We start from the raw sequence: 26895 nt of genomic DNA, 5'->3' as shown, positions 1-26895 counted from the left end.
CTGTGTAATCTCTTGTAGTAATATATCTTATTAGCAAGAGAGAGAGGGTACAGGAGGATACCAACCTGTAATGGAGAACAATTAACAAAAAAAAAAGAATTGTTGAAGAATGATGGAACCACAGGTTAGGTATAAAAGGGTTATTTAGAGCTCTTTTGTTAGAACTCAGGAAGAAGAGAAGACAAAATTGGTAATGCATTTTTTGTATTGCATGCTGTTCTGTAAGTCTAATTAACAATTGTGTAGTCCAGTAGTTAAAGTGTGATCCAGTGGTTGAAGTCCAGGGCTTGTAACCAGAACGTCACCAGTTCAAATCCCACCTCTGCCACTGACTGACTCACTGTGCAAGTCAGTTCACCTCCTTGTGCTCAATCCTGCAGATGAGATGTTAAATCAAAGTCCTATAGTAAGTGACTCTGCAAACAATGCACAGTTCACAGCCTACCTCTTAAAGCGCTCTGTGATGGTGGTCCATTATGAAAGGCGCTATATAAATAAAAATAAAGATATTATTATTATTATTATTATTATTATTATTATTATTATTATTATTATTATTATTATTATTAGCATTAAACTGACTAATTATTGTATTGAGCGAATCATTCTGGATTAATCCACAAGACACACACCAATGAGCCAGTTAACAAACTTGCTGTCCACTCCACTGGGTATGCCACAGCTGGTTTCAATGAGTCAGTTAACAAACTTGCTGTCCACTCCACTGGGTATGCCACAGCTGGTTTCAATGAGCCAGTTAACAAACTTGCTGTCCACTCCACTGGGTATGCCACAGCTGGTTTCAATGAGCCAGTTAACAAACTTGCTGTACACTCCACTGGGTATGCCACAGCTGGTTTCAATGTGCCAGTTAACAAATTTGCTGTACACTCCACTGGGTAAGCCACAGCTGGTTTCATTTAGAGCTTTTCACAGCACCAGGGAATCCCTCTGAATTGCATCTCAGGATAACCACAGTGTAGGTGGCTGATTCGATCGAGGGTGGTTTCCCAGTGCTATAGGGTGCTCTACATAAATAAAGCTGTGGCTTATCCCAGTGGGGTTACAGGTATAGGTTGATCAAATTAACCGCTTAGTTTCTTATAGCGTTACTTAACAATTTGAGATTGCTAACTGATTTAAAATCAGGCTGTGATGTTTTGATTTGAGTGGAAATGGCCATTATTTTCTACAACTGTCAGCGGAGTACTGGCTTCATTACATCATTACAGCGGAATGACGATACAAACCGAATCTGTCTATTAGATATCACTAATGAATCCTTTCCTCTAAACACTGCTGAAACATTTCAAAGCCCAGTGTTCCATGCTTCAATGTAATTATCAATTACAGCACTAAAACACATTCTATTTTTTGTTTTTGTCGGAACAATGAAAAACTTTCAGTGTTATCCATAAGATAACCCCAAAACGACTGTTCTGAAAAGCCTGTCCTCACTGATGAATGGTGCTTGTGTGTGACGCTACGCAGTACATGGCAGGCTTCTCCATTATTTTACAACACAGGGTCCAGGCATGCTATCAGTGTTTCCAGGGGGAAAAACTGCAGCCTTTAAAACTAACCTCTAAAAACTGACATCCTTGTTTGTAGCCTTGGTTCATTCAACATTTCATTTCATGTATTTTTTTTTTTTAATCTTTGAAACATCTATGAAGAAAAGTCTGTCTATAAGCAGTCTCCCAACACTCTCATGTTGTGTTCTTGAACTATCTCAGTTTCAGAACGACGCAGCAGGATGGCACAGCATCTAAGTTTGCATGTTGGAAAACACCATTAACACCATCCACTCTGAGAAAAAAAAATTAAACAGAAAACGACTAAACCCTGCGCTAACTTTTTATCTGTTATTAACTCCTAAATGCATGTTTTCACTCTGAACTTAACCGCTCCGGTGTTTCACTGTTAGAGTGTCTCCTATCTCGACACAGGTTGGCACCGTTTGAAAACGAATCCATGCACTGATCAAGGGTAATCAAGTACCATTGGGGATATGATGTCATTCCCCAATGAGGAAACAAACCTGGGATTGTAAAGCATTCGTTCCTTCACTTTTAACAGTATTCAGAGATGGGTTGTGTACAGCAATGTGCAACATTAAACATACACCAGAAAAGTGCTTGTAACGCTAATAGAGAGGGGGACACTTGCAGTATCTGAATGGTTCATGGCTCAGTCACATTTATGTGAACCAGTGCCTATTTAAACAGAAGATAACATGCAGGCATCGTATTCTCCTTCACAAGATTAAACCACATGTTTTGAAGTGCAAAGCCAAAGGAAATTTTGTTCTGAAAGGAATAGCATAACTCTAACGGTAACAGAAACAGGAAAGACAGATAGCGACTATAAAATTCCCAACAAGTCCTACCTGTTTCTCTGGCTTGGCTATACGGGGGGTGATGTGGGTAATATCCCCATTTTTTCATATATGCCACATATGTTTATATAATTGCTGAAATGCAGGCTTCTGGTAAGAACCCCTGTTGAGATTTGATCCCACAACCTTCACTCCCCATTAATATTCAAGAAGTGTCCTGCAGTAACTTAAACCCCGAAAACATCCAGGTGACAATCAACGTGCTGCTTAGTGACAGTGAAGAGCTAATTACCTTTCTATTGTTTCAGTCTTTAAATGACAGCAGAAGTAACCTTGAACGCCACTCTAATCTCTCCAGGACAGCAGATCCAGGAAATGCATGCGTTTCATTCTTTAGAAATCTACAAGCTTTGCAGATAACAGTGAAAGAACAGCAGAATGCTAATCACTACCACTGTGCTCTGTGTTTCACTAAGCAGCCAGGGTCTGTGGACCTGATCCTATCAGAATGGTGATTGATTGCAACACCTGAATTAGATATAGGCTATGATCTGATTTCAGGGCTCGAGAATCATTTACTATACAGTACTATATGCATATTACATCAACTCACTTGGCTACTTCTCACTGCTAAATAAACCAATAATAATAATAATAATAATAATAATAATAATAATAATAATAATAATAAAGTTGAAAAACCATCCACAGACAAATTGAGTGGTGATACTGAGTAGGTTTGTATAAACCCTGTCAGTTAAAAATTATCAATATAAAGAAAGACCAACAGTGGCTATATTAAACAGGTAATACAAAAAACACATGGCCAATGGTAAAAGTAATTGACTCGTGTTGTCTGTGATATGAGGCCTCTACTTTCCAACTTTCATTGCTCTACAAATGTTTTTTTTTTTTATCGTTTATTTTAATTTACACAGCAGCACTGTGAAGTGACTTTCCCTGTGTGTGGGGGGGGGGGAGCAGGTATTACTATCAATGTGCATACAAAATTTGAGAAAATGGCCCCACAAAACTCAATATGTCCCTCGTAGCTATGATAACATCTGTATTTTTTTTTTTTTTTTTTTTTTTTTAGCATCGTGAGCTGATTTACTAGATCTGTTCTTCCTTTTAGGATTCAGGTCCTAGTTCCTGCTTTGAAATACTTGCATAAATCTGATAGTTGAAAAAGAAGGCATAGAAGTTTATCATGGAACATCTGAAAAGGGGTGTGGACCCCCTCCTTCTCCTTGACTCAAGAACTTTACTGCCTGAAGTTTACTACTCATCAAACTGACTACCAATTCGAAGATCAATAAAACAGACCAGTATAATCAAACCCTTTTTCTTACGTGATACATACATTTAAGAGACCGTATACGGTGGTATTTAAATGCACCATTCATTTCAAATCAGGGCACCAGCATTGTTGCAGGAGGGAGCATGAACTGGATACACTGGAATAGATGTCTTCAAAACCTGGTTAAACCCTTGATCTTGATGTACCCCCTTTTTTGCTAATAAAGTTCCTGTGCCTCTGTAATTTACTGAATCACTAACAAGTGGCTTTGAGACAATCACTTGAAACCTATTGATATATAACAGCAACCATGGTCGGCTAAAGTAATTGCTTAGCCAATCAAACCTATAATCAAAAGTATGATTTTTGCTGCTTTGACTCACTATCCACTATTCAAATCAGGGCCACTGAATTGGATTGAGATTACTAGAAACAACATGAGTGCAGTGTATTCACGTCACTTTGTAATGAATCTCCTCCTAGCAGCTGATGAGTTAATAATGCAGACATCAACATAAGACACATACTTATCTCTCGCTACAGAGCTTGCTCTTTATTTGAATGGCAAGATGCTCGTCTTTGAACCGTATGGTTTGCGGTCTGCTTTCAGGCCTAGCCTTTCCATTTAATTCAATCAACTGAGATGACAATTCCTTACTGTGGTGTCCTATGGGACAGAATTATATTTTCTGTGGTTGAAACAGGTCATTAAATAACTGTGTTTTTTGCTTTATTATAATCTATAGCTATAGGCTGGCTTCAAAACATGGGATTCTAAAGTCACTCAGAATCTGGATGAGATGCCAGTTCATTACAACTTTATCACCCCAAAGCACAATGGCTCAACCTGAGAGCAACAAGGGCAACACAAAATGTCACTAAACAATCAAGTTATTTGGGGGTACTTAAATTAGACAGTATCCTTTCTACAAAGACTAGGCATTTTTTCTAACATTTACAACACCCCTGAACAGATAAAGAGAACGTCTGTGTTTTCAGGTAAGAAGTGAATCTTATATGCCTGACAGTCTTCACACTGTGTTGTAACTAGTTTACCAAAGATGATATGAGGTGGGCCTGAGTTCACCTGCTCTCCAGGGAATCAGACTCCAGTCTTGCGTTAAGAATGACAGGTAGTGGGTTACGTGTCCAAACAACGTGTTCCTATCTCAAGCTCAGAGCAGCTCAATAGTTTAATCATAGTTACAAAACATGACTTTCCTGTTCGTGTTTGAGCACCTGCCAGGTTTGCACAAACAATGACACATCTTGTCTTTGTGCCTTTTTCCTAACACACAGACAATTGAACAGTCTATCATTATCACACACGTTTCATTAATACTTTTTTTTTTTATAAATGTGGCTTTGTATTGTATGCTCTTGTCAAATTGAATCAGAGTAAGATGACATGGTTCAGAAAGTGAGGTTTATATGGATGTTCCAACTGCAGAAAGGACTTCTCTACTGTTGTATCTATTCCAGCAAAAATGACTATTAAAAATACACCTGTGCTGGCTTCAGCACTCAACGCAACACTTACGCTTCCACTGTAATACAGAGACAAAATAAGTCAGATTCAGTGCTCAGAATTTGGGGGTGTTTGATGGCATCTCTCCGTCTACAGTAACTTATATATGCGTATGGTGCATGTAGGTCTTCTTCATGATACAGATAGTTCTAATTTTGTATTTACAGTCGTGACAGTGATGTATGTCACTGGCATACCTGTTGTAAGAGCTTAGATAGAGATATACAATACATCTTTAGGCTAAAGTGGTTAGAATCATTCTGTGTTGTCTGTTTTAATCTCAAGTTTTAATTGAACCCTGGGATAAACAATGAAATATGTCATCATATTTTACAAAATATGCTCCATATAAATTCTTACCTATATATATATAAGGCTCTATATTTGGTTTCCAGTAATTGAAAACTGTAAGTTATTATTTCCAGACATTTGTAATTCTGTTAGATCAGAGGTGGATACTAAAAACACTACAAATAAATTAGGAAATAAATATGTGCACAAAACTAAAGGGCATGACGAGTGTGCTGAGACACATGAATCTGAAAGCAATGACCAAAATACAGAATGCGCAATCTTGACAGAAATGTTTCAGCACTGTAAAAGTGCCTGTAAATCTGTCTGTTTGCTGGAAAAGTGCTCTGGGTCCTAATTGCAAGAGTTTATACTGTAGATATGAATCAAAGCGCAGTGGAAATGCTGCACAAATCAGTATGAAATGAGACTCGCAAGAGAGGAAGAAAATTACTTTTTTTTTTTTTTTAAGACTGCATTGCATGGAGCAAATACTGTAACTTGGTAACTATACAGCAGTTACCTTTTTTTCATTACAGGACCCCATAATAATATGATATGTTTCACGTAATAATGACATGATCTTACTGCAGTAGAAAAAACAACAACACTGCAATGAAAGATTAGGATATGCTTTTGGGTATGTAAGCACTCGCTGCTTTTTGTGGTTTGTAATATAGATTTCTAGTATAGAGAATATAGTATAGTAAGCAAGCTGGTAACACCACAAGAGGGCTGGCAAAATTTCTTTGCCATAAAATTGTGGAATATCAGCTTATACCAATGTGCCCACTCCCTAAATTTAAATGCATTTTTTTTTTTAACTTAAGAGAAAAACTAAGATAATTCAAACTGGTGTTCCTTTTTCTCACTGATATTGTTAAAAATGATAATTTGATCACAGAACATTATTGTACAACTACTACATGCAAACAACAACTTCAGCCTTCAATTTTAAAAACTCATATCAAGCTATTGTACATGCAATCAAACAGAAAGCACAGAAATAGATGACCCCAACATAAGTGACTAATGGTGTTATTTCCCTATTGGTTACCGACTGATACAAGGTCCACGAATTGAGATGTAAAATGTATATCCTGCAATACTGAAACACTACAGAAGTTGTTGAAAATGTAAGTATTTTATTTCCTTTTCTGCATCTGTCAATCAATTCTTACAGAAAGCCATATTCCTATAGTGAAATGACAATGAAAGGACAAGGCTGATCATTCAGTCCTCGCAAAATTGAACTACTAGTACAGTCCAGTTACGTGGGTCACTTGCACTGTAGTGCTTTATACTCAAGACAAGAGTCTTTTACAGTCTTCAGATTAGATTGGGGTTGAACTACCAAAGTCATTATACAGAAACCAATTTGCTCAGGATGTGCTTTGCACTGCCAATCTTCTATACGGTGGGTTAATCATGGTACATTATTTGACAATCAGTGCCAGAAATCATTACATAATTGCGTAGTTCAAAAGTAGTTTGATACAGCTTGCTTCCTTGTAATTTACCTACTACTGAAAGCCAGCACATTCCTATTAGGCAGAGCTTTCTTTTATATATTTATTTATTTATTTTATTTAGGGCCCCAATGATTTTAGAGCAGAATTGCTGGCATTTTTAATTAGATATTCTTTTCCCTCCTTCAGTGAGGAAATTAATTTGTACTTGTTTTGTAAGCTCTCAAAATGTCTGGTCTGGCCATGCTGCAAAACAGGCAATAGCTCCCCATCTGCTCTGTGCTGCGGACTGTTTCCTGTACAAATAGAAGTCTTCCTGTGCTGGAGTTTTTTTCCCCAACAGAGGGATGAACTTATGCTTGCTATGCAGGAAATAGTCAGGCAAACAGGCATCTGGCTTACAGCACCCCACAACAGAATACAAAAAAATAAAGACACCAGGATCTGCAGTCAAAGAGTTGTGTATCGTCCTTGTCTGAAATCGACACTCCTGGTAGACAATATGCTGTGTTGTCAGTACTATCTTAGGTCTGCAAGCACCTGAGAGGTAATGTAGCCATCCTTTAAATGTATTTGTAAATCTGATGCAATTCAGATCTTTTGCATATTTGATGTACTCTAATCTTCAGGAAGCCTCCAGTAAGCATTGCAGCAAAATGTAAAAAGCTGCAAGTGATTTTTATGCAATTATTTCAGGTAAGAAATTTAAAACAATTTGCAACACCTGAGTCATTTCATACAAAAAAAAGCTCACATTACAAATTTATGATTTTCTGTATTAGAAAAATATAGATTTCTGCTGCTAAAAGTCAATACATTCAGTTGACAAGCTAGGTGGAACCCACACCAAAAGTCATATCTGGTAAAACGGCTAAAGAAAATGAAATCCCATTACGATTACAGTACTCATTTTAGAGTATGTGCCAATATACTTTTGATGTTTAATATATTTTACCTTCTGAATAAAACTGTAGAAGAAAATATTTAAATATTTACCTTAGTCTTTCCAGACAATGCAAGATATATCATATTAAACAATAGGCACTGGGAAAATAATTCAAGTATAAAACAACATAAAAAACATGCGGTAACCCAATGCCAAATCTCTTTACTACTGAACCTAAATTAACCCATGGCGTGCTTTAACATTTAAGATTAAGAAAGCTACAGGAGTATTCAGCATGTTAGCATTTAAGCTGTACTTACTTCAAGCATGGAACACGCAATAACACCCCATGTACTTACAATTACTTGAGAAGTAGTGGTGATTCAGATTAGGAAACCCTCCATACCAAGCGGTTTGCTGTTTGACTTCTGGGTGTCTGATATTCACATAGTTATCTCCCTGCGTGCCTTTTTTTTTTTTTTTATCTGGAGAACACAGCCACTGCAGATTCTGTGGTCCGGATGCCAAGGTTCGATAGCTACAATCCAGTGCTAGTAATTTACTCAACAAGACATCCTGATCTTCAGTTAAGCGGGGATCTTAATGGGATTCTCACCACCTGTGCGAAAAAATGTTAAGGAATTAATTAGGTCCACCATAAACACAAGAACAAGAATCAATTCAGCAACCCCCGCCACCCCACTCCCCTCCTCTAACCTTGCACAGTAGGCATTCACAGCTCCACAATCACACCTTTCTGCACAGGGCTGCAGAGATGTAACCTATACTGTGCAGAATAGCAATGCATTACCCTAAGGGAACAAAATCATTAAACCTGAAAGGGTATGAAGCAAGATACTGAACTGACTGTAGTGCTACCAGGAAACTGTTTCCAATTAAAACAACATGTTCAATATGCTGCTTTATAAAGTCATTTTGAGGCTCAATGCAGTCAGAGAAACAGACACTTTAAAGTGAAACAAGCAAAAAAAGACTTTTAGAACTACTTAAACAAGACCTGAATTTCACTTATAGACAGCTCGTATTTATATTGTTGGTGTGGCACAATTAATAAAGGATCTCAATGAACATGAATACAGTAAGTATTGATCAAAAAATAATGACTCACTGCAAGCACATTAAAAAATGTATAAGAACTGACTGCAAAACCTGTCTTGGTATTAATAGAAATAATTACTGTTTTACTGGAAAAAATGTCCAGTATCATCAACCATTGTGTTTGATTTCTGTAACATGGTATAGTAATTGTGGAAACAATCACAATTTCCAGCTAATGCCACACTCCACCAAATAAAAACAGAAGCAACCCAAACCAGGTCTTAAAAACATTGACTGAGCAAAATATACCCTTATAACAAAGTCATTTTCACTGGTTTCATGTTATAGCCTTCTCCAAACATTACTTACAGTATAGAGATTAAGAAAACCACCATATTTCCTTTCACAAACTATACATTTTAACAATATTTGGAAACTATGACCAATTATAATCTTTATAATATCTCAGCTGAGCTTTGCATTGGCTCAAACAGCCACAATGTATTTATCTACCTGGGAATGCTCTGCAGCAAAAGAATTCAGGCCCTCATGCATTCCAAGCAGTTGCTATGGTGACGGTGTAGCATAGCTGTTTAGGGTTTCTACTAGCTTTCACTGCAGTTGTAATAAACATCCACTGTGTAACATTTAAGACTGTCACATTCCTTTTGCTAAATATTAGCTGTCCAATAAAGCAAGGCTTCACAAAGTAAGCCACTGCACAGAACACATGCACTGTGACATTTGACATAATTAGGATTCATGTTTATGGATTGCTCAGTTAGGAACAGTGACTTGTGTAGCAAAATGACAAAACTTGTGTTTTTGAATAGTGATGCCAGAGAATGAAGGACACCAATGTTTGAATAGTGATGCAAAGGAAGAACATTTACTTGCTTGATCAATGTTTCATTAATCTGTGCAGGGATACACATACACACACTTGTTTAAAGGTCTATGATAGGGTTGTATCATTGCCTTTCTTTCAGTTTCTCAACATATTTGACCCTTGATACAGGGTTAAAGCAGAAACCACTTTAATGAGAGTAAGGTGGTCCACCACTCTCACAGAAAGCAGAGATTGTATTAAGTGGTAGTGTGGCTGGTGCAACGGTGTATTTCACTGCAGACACACACAAAAGAGTCCAGGAATTGACTAACAAACACAGTTTTATTTACAATATTTACAAACAAAGAAAACAAAACACCCATCTCCTTTTGGAAAGCTAACTAACTGTACACCTGTACACAGTTTGCCCTAACTACTACAGGATGGCTAAACCGTTGGCCTGTATCACACAGTTTTTAATCACGTATTATAGTTTCTACACCTTCCTTGGGTGACAACAAAGAGCAGGCTTTTGTACATCCGCAAGTAACAATCAACACTCAATTTAGTATTTTCCACATGTGCAGCTTTACATACTTAAAGCATTTGGTTTTTATCTGTTTATATGTGTTCTTAAGAATCGTTTATTAGCGTTTCTGCATTTATGCAAATGTTTAATTTATGTTTAATAAATTCACCAGAATATTTTATTTCTGGGACAGTCTCTGAGCAAACCAAAGGTGGACCGCTAATTTCATCCACCTGAAACAATGAGCTTGTTAAAGATCTGCAATTGATAATCCCCGACAAACTCACCATTTTAAGTTTACACAAATTGTCTGGCAAGCTTTCTGTCCATATTCAAGTACTCAAACCTGGACTCATGCTAATGAGGAATGCACTCTGCTGCCAGTTATAACCGGGACACATTCTACCTGATCACCATTGTGGGTCATTCGTGCTCATGCAATTTGATGTGGATGTTAAACCTGTACAATAATGTACTTAGAGCTGTGCACAGCAATGGGAGAAAAGCATTATTTCAACTCCCTCCAGCAAGAGTGCAAATAGTTTATTCTGTGTGTGTGTGCATACTTGTGTGTACTGTATGTGCCTTTTATTATTTTTTGTATGTACTATTAATTCTAATATGAGATTGCTCTAATTTCTAACAGTGGTATAAAGAAATATACTCAAAATCAGAGAGTGAGGAGCCTGTCGCAATGATGAGGTGGAGGCTTGGTCTGTCCCCCTCACCCTCCCTGTAATCGGCAAGAGCAAATAACTGTACCTCCCTGTGCTCTGTGTAACGCACACATCCGAGATAAGAAGATTAAGCATATCCCACAGTGGGGCTCAGAGCACCTGCAGAGCTGGGATTTCATCTCACCCCTTGATTCAGAAGACTACTCATCGACATTTTTTTATTTTTTATTTAAAGAGATAAGCTTAAAAATGAAGTCATGTGCGACGTAGCTGTGAAAAGGCAAATTTGCATTTAGCTTTCTTCCAGCTGTAGAAATATAATCCAGCAATGCATACATCATGAAAGCTGCATGAGTTCTCAAACCCACTTTTTATTGTTGCTCGATTGTTTATTTCTCTGGGACAATCAGACAGAGATAGCCTGTCTCATTTCCTGAGTACTGTTTGTTTTTTTTAACAGCTGGGTGGGACAGCGAGATGAAGGAATATGCTTTCGGTATCACTGTAGGTCAGCTGCTGAGCTTTTCTGAAACTCTAACAGTAACAAGCTGTATATGTACATTCCCTTTAGGAACAATATTTAAAGATAAAAGTACTACTGTATTACAAACATATGCCAACTCCACAGGGGAAACCTGCAATACTGTAATGTAAATTATACATTAGCTGCTGAAACATGTTTCTATTTACTTTAAACTGTATTATGTAAAGTATTTGTGTTTTACCAGTTCAGCAGTCTGTTTCTCTTAATTATATTTCAATGTTCATTATCTTCCTTCTTAATCCTCCAAATCATATTTTGTTCTCCAAGTCAAATGAACACATCAGCTGATGAGGTCACAGTATTATTTTGGGGTATAATTGTATTAGCAACTAGATTATCCATTAAATTATGAAAGCACTGCAGCTCTAGGCACATAATAGGAAATCATGAATATCATTTTATTTGTCAAAACAGATTTCTAGCACTTCTGTTTCCACACTTCACCAGGAAGAGATAAAAAAAAAAATACACACTGGTAATTATACAAAGGTCGACAGCAACAGTGAGTGGGCCATTTGCCAAAGTGAACAGAATGTGAAATGGATTTAAAAAAAAAAAAAAAAAACACTTCCAACCTGACAGTTGCAATCCTCATCAAAGTGCATCAAAAGTCATGCACCGAGTTATCGTTTTAAAATGAAATTGTTTTTCATTCTGTTTGCTCACAAAAGAAGCAGGCTTAGAGAATTAAGAGACAACATTGGGTATGTAAAGCAACATAAAACACACACACCACCAGCAAAACTAGAATAAATAAGGGGTATAAAAGATACTTATTATAATTTGATAGCCAGATGCTAATAATGTACTGTATGATGTGTATGTATGTGTAACCCTTACTATTAGTGATTTCCGTAGTCAATGCTTTGTACAAGATGTTCTTGTTGCTTATTCTGAAAATTACTATTTGTGTATCAAAATGCAACAAAAAAAAGGGAAATATCAAAGACATGTACTGTAATAAAGGATGATTTATATAGTATCCTGACAGTTATGGATGGTATTATTATTACCATTGCAGTGTGGTAATAATATTCAGTCAATATTTAAGATAGCACCACACACCATGCAACGATCCCAAAAGAATCATATTGAATACAGAAATGTGTGTATGATGATGAGGCCTGAGAGTCTGAAATACATTCAGATAGGTTATTCTGATGCACACACACCCTATAAAACTGCCTTAAGTTTAGCACAACCCCAACATATTAATGTTTTTGAGCCTGCTGAATATGATACATTTATAAGTTTTCCTTGAATGAGACAGAGATTGATGCATGATAATGCGTCTTAAGATCCGTTTATGTTTTTCATCAATAATACAAATGTTTTTGCCTTTTATATAATGCACAATTGACGTTACTAAACGAAACACAAATTAGATGAAACAAGTTTTAAAACAGCAAAGCCTGTTTTGCAACTTGGAGGATCATTTTGTCGAGTACAGTTTATTTAGAAAAGAAAACTGTTCTTCCTGCCTCAATGGCAAATCTACAGGGAAACAAACATGCTGGTCATTTTGTTTATGTGAAAATGTTACTCAGCTGGATGACTTTGACAGGTTTATCATCCAGTTATTCAGCTATATCAGGCTTTGGTCTTGTGTCACTTTGCATTAATGACCAGCAACTGTGCAAGAACATCCAGTCAAGAAAATAACCAGCTTTGCTTCTTGTTAAAGGAATAGCAGCTCTTTGAGTCTGTGTTTCAATGGGTGGGGAATGGAGGGATTTCACTGCAAACGTCTTTCAGATGACATACCGATTTTGTTCCTTATATTTCAAATTATACTTCCATATTTTAGTTTTAGCAACTCAAAGTATTTGGTGAGTAATCTGTCAAAAGATACACAGTATAGACACTTCCACCACCCGTGTATGTGCATGCTTTATTTATAACTCAACCATCAGAGAGCTCCTTCATAGCAAGACTCCATGTAACAACACTGTCAAAATCCAATCATTCTGATTTGACCGTAATTTAAATCCAGGCCTATGTATCTAATGTGAAAGTAATTAAGACCACAAAAGCAAGTTCTGTCTAAGAAGCCAATTTGTTTTATTTATTTTTTTGTCAGTTTTCCCTGTGGAAACTGAGGTACAGTAAGCAGAGAGGATGTGCTTGTTAATGCAGGTAAACTGACTGTACAAAAACAAAAAATATGAAAAGGAGTCATTTGACCATCTGTGTTATATTAGTGACGCGGCCTACCACTGAGTGGGAATAAAACGTTTAGAAAGGAAATCTGCGTGACGCAGGGCAGCGTGAGAACAAGGAATTCAAACCAACAATCTTAAATGACCTAGGAAAATCATTCATAAACAAATGTCTCTTGCTTATATTAATATTTTTTTTTTATATACAAATACAGAAAGTTACAGCTATGAAGAAAAAAAAAAAAACTATGATATATATCCTGTGGGTTTCCCTGTGAGTTTTCTGTATAAAAACTGTGGTGCAACACAGAACACAACATGACACTACTGTACCTCCTCAGGACAGTACACCCTTGTTTTCTTCCTTCCTTTGACTCATCAACAAGCCATTATACACATGTGACACAAAGCACATGATGAAAGCAGGAGCAGCTAAGACCAAAAAACAAATAGAAGGGAAAAAGGGAAGCACGGCAGCAGAACCCACAGGATGTCGGTACACCCAGGCCTCTGCACATTATTTATTTACAACGATCATCGCATTTTCCATAAACTCTTTATGAGACCCTATGAAAAAGAAAGCAGTGCTCAAACTGTAGTTCTGCTAAAGCTCTCCATACCGGTATACAGTATTATGTAGTATCATTTATAAACTTAAAAGAAACATTAAAACATTACTAGCATTCATTTTTTCTTCATTTCGTCGGTTACAATAATTTATTAACAAAGGCACATGAACTGTTAGGTAGGAAACTATGAAGAACACAGATGCCACCTTTTGGAGGTCATTAGACCGGATGGTGTACATCAGTGACTTTGATTTGCATGGACAGTAGCTTTTCAAATTGATTGTGGTGTTGAGATTATTTTTTGAGAGACTTTAGCTCATTAAAAAAAAAAAAAAAATACATAATAATAATAATAATAAAAACATGCTCCCTGAACTTCAAAGCTCAGCCGAATTAATTTTAGGAGGGGGTTGGTTTCTTTTCAAGTCTAGACTGTAATAGAAATCTGCAACAAAGCTGCTGGGAATTAGAATTTGTAAAATCTGTGGTGCCCAAGACCATCCAGAAAGCTTTAATAGATCCCCTGTGTTCTGACAATCAGAAGGAGGAGGGAGAGGGGTTAATTTATCTTGACCAATTTCCTTCTACCTCACTACCAAACTCCCTTTACAAGCATAGAAATGGCAGGCATTTGGAACACAAATGTCTGACTTACATAGTTTACAAGGCAAGTGTTTTTGTAATGATGTTTCTTGATGGTGTAATTCACAGCCTACACATTCAAGTGTCTGACTCTTTCCAGTTAAAACCTTATTTGCATGACCCGGCCTACTCACTGCTGTCTATTATTCTCTGTGCCGCTTTGGGAAGAAAACAAAACCATGGTACAGACAGGAAAAACACACTGTAATACAAGGGTGTTATGGGAAAACCACTGGAAAATGGCACATCACCAATACAGACAGACTCTAGTCTTTACATGGGGACATATGGAAGATGCAAATGCATGATGATCTCATATGAGGATGCCAACTTTCCCCCTCTATAAAGCTATGGGGGGGGGGTTTATTCAATGAAAAATGTATTTATTATCTGTCCATAATTACTTTTTTCAGCTATTTTCAATATTTCATGCATGAAACAGTTAAACATTAAACCAAGTAAACACATACGATACTAAATTATACATTAAGTACCTCACAATTAAGAATTAACCGAATTAAAATGTAGACAATGTTTCCATGTGCTTACCTTGTACAGTAAATGGAACACAATCCAGTAGGATAAAACATTAACAGGTACAGTGTGGAGCAATAATCGTTGGAACTTTGTGAGACCTTTATGATGTACCCAGGCTATAACATTAGTGTCCAGGATATACAGTACAGTACATGCTTTGTCAATGCCTAACAACAACCTCTAGAAACTTCTATAAATGGAACACCTTCAGGGGAACAATCCATGAATGGCTTAGCAAGAGAATTGTGAGTGTATAGTTCACTGTAGTGACCCTAATTTTATATTATATTACCTACATTATAGGACAACTCTGATGTTATGCTTCACGTCAAACATCTTTCACACTATCATGCCACTGCTATCATACCATCAGCTGCTGGTTTACTGAGCCACTGAACAGATTATAATATGGGCAGCAGTGTGGAGTAGTGGTTAGGGCTCTGGACTCTTGACCAGAGGGTCGTGGGCTCAATCCCAGGTGGGAGACACTGCTGCTGTACCCTTGAGCAAGGTACTTTACCTTGATTGCTCCAGTAAAAACCCAACTGTATAAATGGGTAATTGTATGTAAAAAGAATAAATAATGTGATATTTTGTAACAATTGTAAGTCACCCTGGATAAGGGCATCGGCTAAGAAATAAATAATAATAATAATAATAATAATAATAATAATAATAATAATAATAATAATAATAATAATAACTGTACACAATTTGGTCAGTCTAGCTGAAGTGGATCAAATTCTGAAGAGGTGTTTTCTCCTTTTGTGGTTTATGATACATAAAACCCCATGTGATGGTGAAAAGGGCAGCTGCTGTGTGAATGCAAGAGGAGATGTTATTGACACAACCACCCCCCCCCCCCCCTCCCCACCCACTTGAGCTGCAATGACCCAATAACCAAATATAAAAACTCAAACGTATGTAAAGAAAAGATAATAATACAAACTGTTGGTAGTCTACCAGCATCCCCCAGACACATGCAATGTATAACTTATATCAACAAACATTTTCTGTCTTTGCTTGTCACATGATGTTATAATGCTAGATATAAAAATACCCAAGAATACTTAGTCCTTGTGGAATGCAATATTTCCTCACTCACTGATGCTCAGAACCATTACATATAACCTCAGTTTTATCAACGGCTATCCTTTACTTCATTTGTTATTAATGAAACCACATGTGCAGTTTTACTTTCCTATTGTACAGAGGGAAATCTAGGATGTGGCTTTTTTTTCCAAATCTAAGTAGTCAAGTTAATTTCATGCAACAGGAAATAAACACACTGCAGTGTGGATTTGTAGAATGACTCAATGTTTGTTTTTATAAATCATTTTTAAACAGCTGGCAAGTTCAGCACGATCATGCACAGAGAAAAGCCCTGAAGTGTGTTGACCATATTTCAGTGTTACAGTAAGCAATTCAGTTCAAGTTAATTAAGTTCAAACATAGCCAGACAGATGCAGCCACATTAAACTGATTTAACACAACACAATTAATACAATTAAAACATTACTTTTCTTTCTTTTGGTGATAAATGCCACAAGCATGAATCTATCGAAACACGTTTTGACTGACAGTCAAGTCAAAAAGTAATTTAATTCAAAATTATCTAATATACTTTAGTGTGACTCTCACATTTGGTTAATGGCTGCTTAGTTCAATTTGTTAATAGAAGATACAGAATGACTACCACCATTGCTGACCTATTTGAATGCAAACACATGGCGTGTTTTATGTTTGCAATGTAATCTTTTTTTGTGTGATCTGAATTCGGAGAGATCCGCTTTCCCCACTGTAAGATCCATTAATCTAGTGCAGCATGCAGAAAGGTGATAAGCAATAGAAAATAACTTCTATCTGAAAGACCATAAAGGTCAAATGTTAAATATTGGCAACTGACCTTATCCTAGTTACCAATGCATTCATACAGAATAAGAGCATTAATAACCCATGAGAGGTGACGTTATTTGGCATTTCTGCATGAGACTCTGTATTTACTATCCCTCTCCACATAGATAATGCAATTAGATTTTTTTTCAATATGACAATTGTTTTATATACTGTAGCCTACAGAATAATATATGTAGTACAGAGTAGAAAATAAAACTCACTCCCAAGACTAATTCAATCACAGCCACAACCAGCGAGTCTGAGAACAAGATAACCCAAGGCCTTTTCAGCTGTGACACTTTCCACTGCAGATAAAAATACATATAATGTGATGCGCGGCTTCAACTGCGCGTCTGACAGGCAATACATTGCAATTTTGGGGGGAGAAAAAGAGCTATCGTGCATGCTTCTGGGATAGGTGAACTTATCTAAGACTATTCCACTGAGAAAGCATTCAGGCGGAATGTGAATACCATTCTATGTCAAATGCTATAGTTTTACATTTATTTTATTAACAAATTCAAAACATTTCAATAGTATTTAAAATGATTGCATTAGCTGTGACAGAATGTGTTTCCATTATTTAAACATATTCAATTCTCCATAAAACATTATTTTATAGCTGTAGCACGGCAAATCATCCTTGATGTCCCTGAACCTTAGAAACATGTACGTACATTAACAAGGTATTATAATAAACACACACACACAGATCAGAAAGTAAATAACTATGACCTATATTCTCTGCGTGTACAACATTCTATACAGTATGTATAAAACAAACTCCATACTGTATACCCCCAATTCTGATAATCGTGGTTCTCGAGATAGAATGGCCCTGGTTTCTCTATTAGATGTAACATTGTGACACTGCCAGATACAAAAGTGGTGAAAATAAATAAATAAAATCACACAAGGTTCAAGTTTGACCATTGTATGGCAATAATTTGGCTTTCACAGTATTTGGACATGGTGGGAGAAAAAAAAAAAACACATTCTTAAAGAATATTGTTTGTTTGAATACATTTTTTTCATATCGTTATTTAATGAAAAAGTAGTCAGGACCGGTGCTTAAAATTGAAGATGAAAAGCAGGCTACTAGCCTTGTGTAGCATCTCCAGTCAGCTATCGAATAGGAGAACAGCTGCAGCAATTCTCACTTTTGCTGATATTTAGAAACGGAAGCATTCATTTCAGCACTTTTTAACAGATGATCAATTCAAATAGCATAAGCATCAACACAATTATCTGACAACATGCTCCCTAATGACTTTCAAACATGTCTTGGCCTGATAATGTTATTCTGTCGCCATAGCGATTCGAAGCTGGGGAATTACAGAGACCCTGTGAAATGTACTATTAGCAATGTGTATTACCTCGGTGACAACACAACAGAACAAATGACTACATACACTGAAACAGCAGTTAACACCAGGGTACAAGTGGTCTTGAATACAACGCTATACAATTACAGAGCTTCCCCTTTAAGGAGGCATCCATAATGTACAGTCTAGTACAGTAGTAGCCACTCCATACAGTATAATAGACTATGTGCTGTACTTTCCCACAGTGGAAATCTGTTTCTTGAAGTTTACAAACCTGATTTCAGTGGCATTTGCAGAGCTTTAAAACCAATAACTATTTCAATTATTCCTGGTTTGCCTTGAGGCTTCTTGTTCATTTAAGGTTCACTGCAATCTCAGGTTACGTCCGAGGCATGATCAGCAATCTTGCAAATGCTGTAGAAATGTCACTTCATAAAGTAACCATCACTCCAGACACAGAGAACTGTGCTGGGACCTTCCAGCCGTCCGACTTTATGAAAGCTTAAGAGCCAATAAATTAAGATACCGATCAGGAATTGAGACCTAAATAGGACCCACAGCTAGCTACCCATAGTCTTATCACTTTCTGCAACACAAAAATCCTCTTTGTCAATGTATAAACGCCATTACATTTAATATTGTGAGCACCCAAAAGGAAAACCACTGTAACACCAAATACTGTATACAATTCATAGAAATTAACCATTTTTTAAAAAAAGAAGTATGTATTCTGTTTCTTGGTTGAAAGCAGGGTAGAGCATACACAAGCACTGTACAGATTAACTACTGTAATCAGTTCTGCAGTAAAATCTTCAAATGACCACACAGAGGAATCTTTTTGAAAACATTAATTAATTACAGCCTGCTTAAACTCTCTCCCTGAGGAATACATTCTAACTGGTGCGTTTAATGGAAAACATGCAAACTGAGGGACTACAGTATATTAGAGGCCTAATATACAAATACAAATGTTCCAAAAGATGGGTATAAATTGATAAAGGCTTGTAAAAACCCAATTTTCAGCACCTTTTTAAATTATTTTCAGAGCATATACTGTAGTAGGCCTCATTAAACAACCCTGATGCATCGAGGTTTGTACACATTGCACCAATGTGTAATTTGCATAAGGTCGTATTCAAAACAAAGCCATTGGAGAAAAAGTCGGAATACAAACAAGGGCAAAACCGTTCTGCAATCCAAATGTAACCTTTCTCACTATAGTAGCTGCTGTGTTTCACAGACAGCTTTCTGAACCATTCAATACTGGGAGCTCATACAGTAATGTTTATGACCTTTGTTTACCAGCAAGAGAAGATGTTAGATCCTTATTCAGGAACAAAACCCAAGTTGTTTTACTCCCAGACTATGACTCACCCTCCTTCACCATTGTGATAAATTAGGCACAGCAACAACCCCACAAATAATATCCTTCATAAAGGATAAGCATACAGTTCAAGAACGATGTGTATCGCTGAATAGGACCTTTTGTGTCTGAGAGGATATGTGGCTCATTAAATGACAGTGCACTTCCTTCATACACCTCAAGTCTCATGCTGCTCAAGGGAATGACTTAATTCCTTTCTATTGAAGTCAAATAACCTGAAACTGTTTATATATCCCTAAATGGTTTCATGTTTTTTCCTGATATTATCTACATTTTCAGGACACTGAAATCGAGAAATAAAGTTTACATTAAGTAATATTATCCCTCCAAGATATACATAAGGCATCTGTAAAAACAACAAAACAAAAACTATTTTTGTAACATAATAGAGCTGCTGCTAAGGTTGCCAACTTTCCAGTTTTCAAAAACTGGACAAATCCAGCTATGTGAGCGAATCCCCCTGAGCGGGTGGGGGGGTGGGTGTGCCGAGCACAAAACCTGAGAAAGCCAGTGAAGAGTTCCGGGGGGGGGGGGTTGGAGTGCTGTGTGTGATTTTTCTTTTTTTTTTTTGTGATTCTGACCGGACACTGTACAAATTCCCTTAAAACCCGATTTCTGGTTCAAAACCTGAGTTAGCAACCCTTGCTGCTGCATGCATATGTTTGTGGCAAGCTTTTAGACAGAAACAGGATAACAGAATACAGAACCTTCTGATATAGCAGCACTATACAGCATTACTTATGTACTGGCCATCTGCTTGGAAAGGTTATGAGGTTTTAGCTTATTTCTGCTCATTAATTGCAAATCAGAAACCTCAAGACCAAGGAAACTATTCGGATGTCAGCCTTTATCAGGCAAGCGCATTTTTATTCTTTGAGATAAGGAAAGCAGTTTCCTTTGGGAAGATGTGGGAAAATGACCTCATTATAGCTTTTTTTGGTCCCAAGAACAGTAGCTTGAGTTAACCTTGTCAAGTAAGAAGCACGACAGAATAACAACTGCCTCAAAATACAACTAACTACACTACACTTTATATGAGGAAGAAAAATAAATGCTTCATGGATCATACTCCTTTTTCCAATTAGATGTCCCAGAATCATGGCAATAACAATCCATATTTATAGTACATTATAGATTGAGACAAACATAGCTGACCACCAAACATAAAACTAGACAAAAGGTTAATATGACACCATATTTATATTTTACGATTTAATTATGAGTGTGAAGTTATGGATGTTGAAGTCTTTCTCTTACCTAGTTTTGATGTTCACCCGTTCAGCATGTTGTCATTTTCAATACAGCCCAATATCAAAGCATACTCCCCTAAATCAAAAGTAAAATGTTTTTCCCACCACTATCATGTGTTGAAAAAATATATTTGTCTTATTATCGTGTGCCAGATGTTCCCAGAAGGCGACAAGGAAAGATTCTTACTTCACAGGGGAGGATATGAGCATTCCTAATGGAAACCCTTCTCCTCAATACACAGAGGAACACTGCAGTATTCATTTTCAAACAGGCTATTATTATCATTGCAAGAAAAGTATGCTGGCACAAAATCCTCCTCCCACAACCGTGCGTATTTTGGAATTGTTTTTAACTCTTTGTTCTCATCCAAACCCTATCATTAAATGATAAATTACCTCTTAAAAACCGCTTCAGCAAATAGAGGCTTTAAAGGGGAAAGGGGATGCTGAAGTCTGGTACTTTCAAGCCCAAATCTAAATATATTTAAAAACAAATTAATCTGAAGCAAACTTAATGCGCAAGTAACATTCTGAGTGGGCCTGGGTTCTGTTGCTCCAAAATGGATTTGAAACTTGCCAGAAGCATCCAAAAATACTGGACTGAACAGACTTTCTCACTGAAATCATGTAACAATGTGACCTTTCAAAACTGCCAGAACAAATCTCTCTCTCTCTCTCTCTCTCTCATCGAAAATCATAATTGAGTCTGCACTGTATTCACAGGCTGTTGAATGATGCGGTTTCCTGGTAAAATGAAAGTCATTACTATGAGATAATGGATGTGAAGACATCAGCAACAAATGAATTGGTTTTGTTAAGCACTCATACTGTATCTGTACACAACTAGGACAATCAAAATCCATATAGTCTCTTTTCAAAGCAATAATACAACTAGAAAACTGATTTCGCTGAAACCTACCTCGGGTACTAAACAAAAAGCTTTTAAGGTAAAGGAGCCACCAGGCAGTGAAAGACTGGAGGAGCAGAAGCACCAGGGGCAAATGGATGGACATCATGGATAGGGCATCAAACTCTGAACCGTACACTGCTCCAGAATACTTTTGAAGAGCTGGAATACGTTTCCTGAAGATTACGTGCACAGGTGGTGTGGTGATCACAGTGTTTATATGTGGCTACCCTATCCTCTTCTGTAACCAAGCAGTGTAATGGGGACATAACAATGTGCCTGTTGACTTCAGAATGGGTTTCCTGCCAAGGTGAATCACAATGATACTTTTTTTTTTTTTCTTATGGTGCATTGATTATAAATCACTTTGTACTTAGCCTGAATACATGCTGCCCCTCTCTCATTTGAACTTTGCCTTCAGAACCATCACATGTATCATGTTATGACCTTACTGCATTCTTACACTGCTGAAGGCATTTACTACAGCTGTATTTAAAACAAAAGTGAGAGCTATATGAGGATATTCCTAAATAATTTTGTTCTTGTGAATACACTGGACTGCTATGAATTTATATGCATGCTATTAATGCTTTATGAATACATCAGTGTCTATTTTAATTATCCAAAACAGTACCAGATCTAATTTCTCAACTGTAATTGTTGTGTGTTGTATTTTTTATTTTAAAAAAACATATACATTGAAATCAACACAATTCACTGTCATGTTTCACCTGAGTGTTACACATTTTAAATGATCAAACAACTTGTTCCTGCATTGTTCCAGCACATTGTTTTCATTGTAGGTTGTTTTTGACCTTGTCTCAATCTTCTTTGAATGCCAACAAGACTGTCGCCGCTGCTTTAGTCGAGTTTTTCAACGCTACAAATCTGTATGTTTCGGCTGTTCCAGCAAAAGAATACAATCAAGCCTTGACCAGATAATCTTTCAAATGCATATATTCATCCTTGCTGTCAACTGCAGAAGAAATGACTTGGTTAACATGACCTTTAAAAGTAACCTTGTCTTTTTTAGAATTCCATTATTGCAGGAGCTTAGGGACTGTACTGCTTAGTTCCAGTCTGATAGACTAGATGAGACTTTAAAAGGAAACACGCATGCTATAAAATAAAGCAATATACACCATCTGGGACCATTATCACAATAATAATTAGTGTCTGGGAGCACGAACCTTGGAAATGAACTGTGTTTTGTGTAAAGAATTGTTTTCCACTGTACTACCGGTAGTAAACTTTAAATAAAAAAACAACACAGAAAGTAGGTTATTTTTCTGTGATATGTACGTATTTATCTTTTTTTAGGATTGCTTATTATTGATTTGATTTGAAGTTCCTTTAACAGGAAACAAAACTCCAATGCGGTAGAGTTATCTCATTGTATTAAGGGAACTGGGAGATGGGGATTACCAACATGATGCATTGAACAACACTTACAAATAGAAACTCTACTGCTAACCAAAAGGGAATGTTTATTGCTGATAAGCCAGGACCTTATACCATTTCCTTTTACACAAAGCGTTTATGAAGCAAAGTGTGGTCAGTTGTCTGATTTCACATGTTTTCAGCAGTTCAGAACAATCTTTTTTTGGAAGATTAAATGCAAAGATGATGGCAGTGGGATATAGTGGGATGGATAAGCCCTTGTTATTAGCTGTAATTGTGTTGATCCACAAGATTATTTTAAGCACAACCTACAGTATGCTCAGCCTTCTACCATACAGGGAAGTTTATAAATAGCACATCAGTCTGAGAAGCACAAGACTTTAATACTTGCTGTAACTTTCATTACCCATAATAATCTGCGCATTGGACGGTTGAAAAGATTGTCAAACGAGAGATTCATAGCCCCTAAGCACAAACTAATTAACACATTTACTGAAAGCTAGTTGCTTTTTCAATTAATGGCCCAAAAGCATCTGTGAATGTAAAATAGGAAAGAAATAAATATATTTGTAGAATCTACCTGTCTGTACAGGCTCAACAGTAATACAAATAAAAATGCAAAACTGAAACAAGTCTCTTCTCCCTCTCCCTCAACACAAAATACATTATGCAGGATACAGAATCTATACAAAAGAGATACCAAACCAATACAGAATTCTAAGGGGTTTTAGGACTGCCCAGGGCACAGGAATTTCAAGTAGGTGACTTATCTTGCAGACTCCAAAGCAATAGGTTGACCCAGTAGTATCCCTCCTTCTGGCAAAATATTTCAAGTGCCTTTTTTAATACAGCAGAAAAATCTTTTTGACACATTACTTAAACTGTTCATTTCCTCTTGAAACCGAGTAAATTCAGATGAAGAAACTATGAGGATGGGTTGAAAACATGAGAATATAAGCAAGACATATATGCATATTTAAATAAACTACATTAAATATGCACACAGAATTGACTTACTATATGGAGATGTTTCAGTTCAGTAATTTTATACAGCAGTGTTGTTCCACTTATACTCGTTTTATATCCCTCGATGTGCATCGAGCAGATGCTGCATTTGAAAATGAGAGAGAGAGGCAGTGCTTGTGATTCTTCGTGTTTATATTTAGCAGAAAATTGTAAGAAAACATTTATACTGATGTTCAAAAAGTATTAAAGTACATTTATAAAAGTTAACGTTAATGTTACAAAACATCTTTGAAAATAAAACACCTGTGTATATTCCCTCCTTAAGATAGTATTCTCCTGCTAATGGCATGCAAAATTGAGATATTAATGAGCTGCATGTGGATTGGATTAAAAGCCACACAAATCAGACACACGGTCATTTAAGTGGTTATTTCCACTGCCTCTAAATTAGGGCAAAGCAAAAAGTAAATCAGAAAATTAATCTCTATTTGCGTCACCTTGTATTTAATCCCAAAGCGGGTTACGTTGATTATACAAGACTAACGTGGTTACTGGCCTGAAAAGAAGGTCAAAGCTGGTTTTCCATGGCAGAATGCATCATTTATGAGCTTCTAAACAGCAGTCTTTTAGAACAGCTTTACCACATTACTTCTACAACAAAGTTCAGTATAGGAAGCATACATCTGCACTTGATTTGATCACTGATCAGATGGTAAACTGAAAGTTCAACAAGCAACTTTACCTTGGGACAATCCTACAGAGCACAATAAATCTTTTTAATCATACAATCTACTCTACCAATGCACTTGTTAACTTCAGGGGAACCTCAGGAGGTTTAACTGAATTTACAACTTGCTCTATAGCATTTGCTGAAACCACACATATTTCAGTTGAATGTAAAAACTAAGTGTGAGCAAAATGAACAACATATTTGAAGAAGCGTAAACCTCAGTCCTCAATCCATGTTATGTGAAATACTACATTATTGAGGTGATGGGTTTAATGTCATGCATCTTTACAGCTTTGCACTACACATAATAGACAATCAATAATCATTTTGCACAAAAGTACTACCTTGCTCTATAACTCCATCAATCTGTTATCAAACAGCAGACTTTCAATACAGGTAGGATAAAAAAATAAAAAATAAACCTAGTAAAATGCAGATAAGAAAAACTGTAACAGTAATAATTAATTAATCTAAGCACACAAAGTACACCACTGTAAATGCATCTGTATTTTTGCATATATCTGTATTTTGCAAGACTAGATGGCTGCTGTAATTTGCATTTCATGTTCCAACTTTTAGTCTTCATGCAAATCCTTAAATTCTGTTTCTTTCTGATAAGAAATATTCATTATGCTTTTCCCCCTACAGGAGGATTGTGTTTGAGGCATAGGCTTTTAAAGATCAGTTCAAAAGCCTAAATGTGAGCTACAGTACTGTATGCTATTGTTATACACTCAATGCACATCAACCCATGACCTATTTCTGGTAAGAGATGTCACTTTCTTATATCTAAAAAGAAATCATTTGAATCTTGACAATGAAGAATGCTGTTGCATTATACAGTACCATTTTTTTGTAATACATGAAAACATTGCAGAGAATGGTGTTACAGTAGGTGCATGGCTGAATGCTTGAATGGCCCTCATATCATGCATCTTGATAGTTAATTTATTCACATGCTTAATTGACGTTCTGAACTGCTTCATAACCTAGTGTTTTCTTGAGAATTATTTATTTCTTTTTTTCTGCCTTGAGAAAGGCTGGTAAATCCTGACAGCATGCATCTAGTTTTACTTCAGTTGAGAAAATGTAATGGGTTGTAGCAGACTGTCTTTGTGCTATTGTGTGTTACAATTAGTCTTCTAAAGGAGATATTTGAAGATAAGAACTAATGAGTTATTCTACCTACATCAGCTTGCCTGGCAGAAAGGACATGATAAATGTTTAAGTGGAGAAGAGTGTCAATCACTCCTGTGGGTCCTGTGGTAAACTGCAAGGTCTAATGACTGTGCAGACATTAAAGTGGCACAGGGAGGGGGTTTGGAGATTGCTTCAAATACCGCTTTATAATAAAACCTGTAAAAACAAGAGTCCCAAAGTTCTACAATATAGGGCCAATTAAAGAGATTTAGTCAAGATGGGAGATTTTATTATTATTATTATTATTATTATTATTATTATTATTATTATTATTATTATTATTATTATCATTTGTTTTACATTAGCCTGCGTAATTTTGAAACATTTTTGTTATTATTGGTTGTACAGAACGCCTTTGGTTTACTGTAGGATCTGGATTGATATATCATAGAATATGTGGTTTTAAAACGTGATATGGGAAGGTAACCAAAACCAACTCAAAACTACACCGGAATGTAAATGACTTTGTTGCTCGCAAG

At 36.5% G+C, this 26895-nt stretch overlaps 1 protein-coding gene across 4 annotated transcripts in view; it reads right to left on the bottom strand.

Moving 5' to 3' along the window:
* The window catches only part of LOC117418159 (receptor-type tyrosine-protein phosphatase epsilon-like), a 55506-nt gene that overhangs the window by 23316 nt on the left and 5295 nt on the right, over positions 1-26895 (bottom strand). For 2 of the 4 annotated variants that reach the window (XM_034030798.3, XM_034030802.3), the window contains exon 2: positions 8172-8431. The exons of 1 other annotated variant lie outside the window; for it this stretch is intronic. The gene's annotated coding sequence lies outside the window, so the exon portion shown is untranslated. Of the gene's footprint in view, positions 1-8171; positions 8432-21219; positions 21417-26895 lie in introns of those variants that run through there. One more of the 4 variants, XM_034030799.3, reaches the window with a different exon arrangement.

Source organism: Acipenser ruthenus, chromosome 13 (assembly GCF_902713425.1).
Source record: "Acipenser ruthenus chromosome 13, fAciRut3.2 maternal haplotype, whole genome shotgun sequence".
In the NCBI taxonomy this organism is placed as follows: Eukaryota; Metazoa; Chordata; class Actinopteri; order Acipenseriformes; family Acipenseridae; genus Acipenser; species Acipenser ruthenus.
The sequence above is the reverse complement of the archived record's forward strand: the minus strand, read 5'-3'. Positions and strand labels throughout refer to the sequence as shown.